The 5,835-nt window shown below is 37.4% G+C and overlaps 1 long non-coding RNA gene across 1 annotated transcript; it reads right to left on the reverse strand.

Annotated features, from left to right (window-relative positions):
• Positions 1–483: 483 nt before the first annotated feature.
• Positions 484–4,151, reverse strand: LOC308056119. Its single transcript, XR_013924712.1, has 2 exons — positions 2,880–4,151; positions 484–2,820 (listed from the first exon to the last, which is right to left on the reverse strand). It is a non-coding gene; the product is annotated as an uncharacterized lncRNA (long non-coding RNA).
• Between the last annotated feature and the right edge of the window lie 1,684 nt (positions 4,152–5,835).

Raw genomic sequence — 5,835 nt, forward strand, 5'->3', positions numbered from 1 at the left:
TATTTTGTAAAAGTTACAGAAAAAGCAGGTGAGCAGGATATTTTACACCTCTCAAATTTCTCTTGTTCCTGCTGACAGCAGTTTGTAACTTAGGCAGCTGTGTAGAGCTTTGCACACTGGTTATGGAAGAATTAAGGGTTTTGAAGAAGCTTGGAAGGTTTCTAAGCTAGGAATTCTTAGCTTCTAGTCTGTTGAGAAGCATGAGGCTTGCTTCACTGCTCTGTTGAAAAAGTTGAGATCAATAATTTGGATTTCTTACTTAACTAACTACACGTCTTCACTCTCTTTAAAATTAATATACAGACACTTGCAGAAAGTGATTCATGTATCTCCAGCACCTGCAGAAGGAGTTCTAAGGAAAATTAGGAAAATTAGGATCCTATTGGAAAGTTTGGTTGGTTTTTTTTTGTGGGTTTCTGTTGTTGTTGTTGGTTTTGGTTTGGTTTTTTTTTTTTTAATTTTTATTTATTTTTTTTTTTTAAGTTGAGGTGATTGCACTTCTGTGGGCAGAATCTGTTTAGATCCATAGATGAACAGAGGCCTGGCTTCGAGGTACCCAGTTCCCAGAGCAGAAATCACAGCCCTGAAAATATTAGTAACTGTATTTCCCTGTTCAGGAAATACACAGTTACTAAAGTTAAAGGAAAGTTATGGGCCTTAAAGTGTCCTTTGTGAATACAAAACCAGTTTTGTGCTGGGCTTCATACTTCAGGAAAGGAATAACGAAGCCACCAAATAGGAAATGTCAGAGAGAGAGAGAGCTAGATGTGAAAATCCACCCCTTTTTAATTCTTCAGATTCACCAACAGCTTTGAATTAAGTATCTGTGTGACATGAGGATTTGCAGTTTAGCGCTCTCATCTACAATTCTCTGCCTTTTTCTCAGTGACAAACAACTTGTTGAAAGGACTTAATCTTCAACATTCAAGCGGCTTAAATTGGTCACTGACTGAGCATATTACCTACAACAAGGGCCTTAGAAAAAGGTTTTCCACTGCAAAGAGGTTAGGCTGTTCAGTCTAGTAGGCAACCTATGACAGATGAGGAAAAAACCTAGGTGACTGGCTTAGCTGGCAATGGACTTAACTCATAATTCACCCGAAGAGGAGGAAAACAAATCAGGGATGGCTTCTGAGTGCTGTTAGCGTCTTTGGAGAAATATATTGCCAGTTGAAATAGGCATTTTTGTTTTAGCATTCTGAAAAGAGAGTTTCTCCTTTTGTCTTCCCCAAAAGAAATGGTCAGAAAGGACATTTCCTGCCCTCTTAGATAATTTTGAATATTTTTTCTTTTTATTTAAACTATTGATTTACTGTGAAATTTGGGGGTTGGACTAGATGACCTTTAAATGTCCCTTCCAACCCAAACCATTCTATGATTTTATAATCTGGGAAGTTGATTTATTTTAAGCCGTGTAGAACTAAGTCTAAGTCATGCTAGTGTTCTGCAATAGGTTTAATTTTATATTTGTCAGTCTAGATTTTGCTTCTTTTAAGGAATCTTTCCTTATAAGCTTGATTCATGTTTCCCAGGCTTTAGGAGGGAGGGAAAAATGCTTGGGTTCTCCATAGCTTATTGGTTTTTACATTTTAGCCTTATTTTCATGACTTGTGACCCAAGGCAAGTTTTATACCTGTTCTGTGCATAGATGAGTACTTGTCTACTTATTCTCAAATTCTTATCATGGAGCTTATGGTTGATAAGACAGGGAAGACTGAAAGAACTTGTGTGGGTTTTAAATAAGCTAAGTCACTGACTGAAAAAAAATATGGGACACTAATTTAATGGGGGGAAATAGAAAACTAAGGGCATAATTCATTAGATCAGAGGGATTCTCTGCCTCTCTGGATAGCCTCATTTTCTCTTTTTAAAGCTACTCATTATAGTCAGTAACTGCAGGTACTGGGGAGCGGGGATGTGTGGGGGTGGAAGTCCGGACCATCATCTTTGCCCCCCAGACTGTGACTTCTAACAGGCTTTGTTCCAACTGGATTGTAGAAACTCTTGATGATGAAGCCTCCATGACATTCCTGGGGAAATTAAGTATTCTACCTGTGAAGAATATATGCCTCAAAGCCAAGAAGTTGAAGATGGAATTTTTCCAGATACTAGCATTGATCTATCTTGTCTTCTGAGAAATCATATTGGTGAAATAACCAATCACTAAGGGCAATACTTTTACAGAAGGGTGACATTGAAGAAGACTTCTATTTAAACTACTGCCTTTCTGGGAGTAGAGGTATCATCCTTCACACAGAACACAGAACAGAAAGAGCTTTCTTTAAGGTCTGTGCTGAAAAGATCCTTTCTGAATGTTAAATTGCATGGAAGTCACCCTAGTGCAGAAGGCTGAAAGGCCAAGCTCACCAAGCCAGGAGTTTAATTTATATTGTATTGTCCTGCCTTCCTCCACTGCAATTGAATTTATGGAAATCTGATGCCCTCAGAGGTGGAAGAATAACACCTTCCTTGCTTCATCTTTAACTTAGAAATATCTTGCTCTGGCTTTTACAATTTTAATGAACATTTTTATTAATATCTTTGGCAAAATAAAAATCTTTGTCCTATAAAATTGTCTGTATCCTAAACCTGTACTCAGAAGGCTTTATACTGACTGCCAAATTGGCCTGATGAGAGAAATCAGATTGATCTATGCCAAAGTTTCCATTTTAACCCTCACAAATCTTCAGGCTGCGTTGTTATAGCCAAGGTAACTACCCATATATTTAGCTCATAATTGGCATGAAAAAGAGAAGTGTAAATCAGTACAGGAAAAATTTTCATCTTGTTTTGTTTGTGAGTTTGTTTTTCCCAAACAACCTTAGCAGTCCTTTCTTGACTAACATGATATCTTTGTGAGTTTGTTTTTCCCAAACAACCTTAGCAGTCCTTTCTTGACTAACATGATATCTTTGTTTTCATGTGCATCTTAACTGTTGACCACTTGTATGGAGCATTCCATCTCTGCAATCACAAGGCCACACAGAAAAATGGAGATTCTAACAGTCACATTTTCTATTTAATTCTTCCTGGAATATCTCTCATCTCCCAAGGTGGGCATTCTAACATTTCCTTTGATTCTGGTCCTGGTATTGCAGTGGCATCAAAGAGATTGTATTCTTTCCCGTGGCCACCATTGATGAAATTAGGATGAAATCTGATGTGAGTCCATACTATCCAGTTCCTAAAACTTCTAAGACCAGAGATTTTTAACTGAATTAAAATTCTCCATCCTTCCTTCTATTGGGTGAAACATGACACTATAAGTAGCTTTACTGAATTCAAACAACCAAGTTAGATAATGAAATTCAGAATTTGAGTGTTTAACTGGAAGATACTTTGTCAAAATACATTCAAACAAATTTAAGGGTAAAAGAGATAAATGTTCATTTAATACATCCAGATGTGTAAATTAAGGTGTTGAGAAATTAAGATCAGCTTTGACTGTAACAGCCAGTGCCTTGTCATATTTTCCTTTCAGGATGTTTTCATATCTTCATGGTGAATACTTTAGGATTGCCACTTTGTGAGTGTGAACAACTGCAATTGAGTTTGTGTGCCTAATTTCCAAAATGTATTCTAAAATAAGCCAGACATAAGGAACTTCATCAGAAGTGGTGTAGCAAGGTTGGAAGACCATTTTCTATGTAAGCTGGCATGGGCTGCCCAGAGAACTGTTGCCTGACTGGAAAACAAAACTCATTCACAAGAGTTATTGGAAAGTAGGAAAACATGTATGTATGTTTCTTAATGAAATCTGAAATTCATGTCAAGTTTTACACTGTCACTTGTTTGGTTTTTTTTTTTTTTTTTTAATGTTCCATGAACAAATAAGCAATCATACTTCTATTAAATCAGAGATTTGAGCATCAGCTGTTAGTCATATTTTGCCTACCAAATAGCTCACCTTTTCCCTTTATTTCTGTAACATTATCTTTCTAGTCAAAGCAACAAGAACAAGGTTTAGTTTTTTGAAAGCATGTTTTTGTAAGTCATCACACAGATGACAAACTTTGATCCGCAGAACTCATTTAAGGCAAGACTGAGGTTAAACCTTTCATTTTTTGGTCTAATGGTTATTCCTACTTGCAATTAGGTTGGATGTCAGAAATGAAACATTACTTTGAAGATGAGGAGATGAATTACTGATAGTTGTCTTGCTGTGCTTATACTGTTCCTAAGTACTGACATTTAAGTTGTTTTCATTTCTTTACTCGCGCTAGCATTTCTCAAAATCAGAAAAACAATGTAATAGATTGTCCTTCTGCCTGGCTGTTCAGCTATGGCTGCTTTGCTGGCTGCTTTGAAGAGTCAACAGGGTTTAAATCCATGAATGATTCAGGGAAATGTTCTTAACTTTTAGTAGCTTTCTTGGCCACTCTTTACCAAAGGAATGTATCTTTAAAGAAAACATACAATTTTGTGTTGTTTTTTTTTTTTTTCTTTTCTTTTTTCTCTGTATCTGATGGATGCTGTTGTATTTCCACTAAAGTAAAAGGAACTCAGCTCATCTAAACCATTGCAGGAGTTGATCTGAACACTAGTAATTGGTTATTTTTAGCATACCTCTTAAATACAAAATTGTGTGAGGTGAATGAGGGGGAATGAATGCCTTTTTATTTCTTATATGCTGGATTAGTGCAGCAAGGCAAAAAGCGGTAGCTACCCTTCTGTGAGAGATCAGAGAAGTATTATATATCCTATGCAGAATAGTTGTAAAAACATTAAAATTATTTGGATATCTTGTAAAAAATTAGAACATTGCCTGTCCTACGTTTACTAAGTGGTGTGCATTTGCAGTATGTGAGCATAAAGTTCTGTAAGCCAAGAGGCTGGGTTACAGCTATTTCTATGCTCTGTTCCTGAAATCTGTGGACTTTCCCTCTTCTCAGGCTCTTGCTCTGCTGTATAATTTGAGCCTTTCCTATTTGTGTGCTTCTTCATGTGTAAATTACCACATATGATCAGAATTCCTTTCTGTCATGGTCACTAGTGACCATGTTTACTTGCTGAAGATCACATGAGTTTTAAATGGGCCATACTATGTGCTATGAGTGTCTGGCTTTTGCGTAAGAGCAGGAATTTTTCATAAAAATGAAGTGCTAAGAAAAACAATGAAGAAGCTTGATGGTTAACATTGATACATCCTTTCTCCATCTGATGACACAGGCTGTAATTTTGTATGTATACTTGCATAAATGGAATAAAGTATCTACCAAACTGGTGAAGCTATCTTAGCTTACCTGACAATAACTTTATACTATCTTTCTCAGGAAATAAAAGTTTGACACTGATACTAGATAGGTGTTCATCAGCAGGGTGGGTTGGAGGTCTGCCTTTCATCATTATATAGTGGCTAATGGAGCGTAAGTATTACTCTTCTGCTTAGGAGTGTTTGACATCTATTTATCCTGAGTGATGTATTACTTGGACGTGGCAGCACAGATATTTCTCCTCAGAAGAGGCAAAAAGATTCTCATAAAACTCATGTTAGGTAACAGAGTGTCTGGGTTTCAGCTGGGATGAACTTTCTCCTTAGTAGCTGGTGCAGTGCTGTGTTTTGGCTGATGTGAGAACAATGCTGACAGCACACTGATGGTTTTAGCTGTTGCTGGGTGGTGTTTATACTAAATCAAGGACTTTTCAGTTCCTTGGGCCCTGCCAGCGAGAGGGCTGGGGGGGCACGGGAAATGTGGAGGGGACACAGCCAGGGCAGGTGACCCAAACTAGCCAAAGGGATACTCCATACCATATGACGCCATGCTGAGTATATAAACTGGGGGAAGAAGAAGGAAGGGAGGGACATTTGACATTATGGCGTTTGTCTTCCCAAGT

The sequence above is a fragment of the Falco punctatus genome (assembly GCF_963210335.1).
Source record: "Falco punctatus genome assembly, chromosome: Z".
NCBI lineage: Eukaryota > Metazoa > Chordata > Aves > Falconiformes > Falconidae > Falco > Falco punctatus.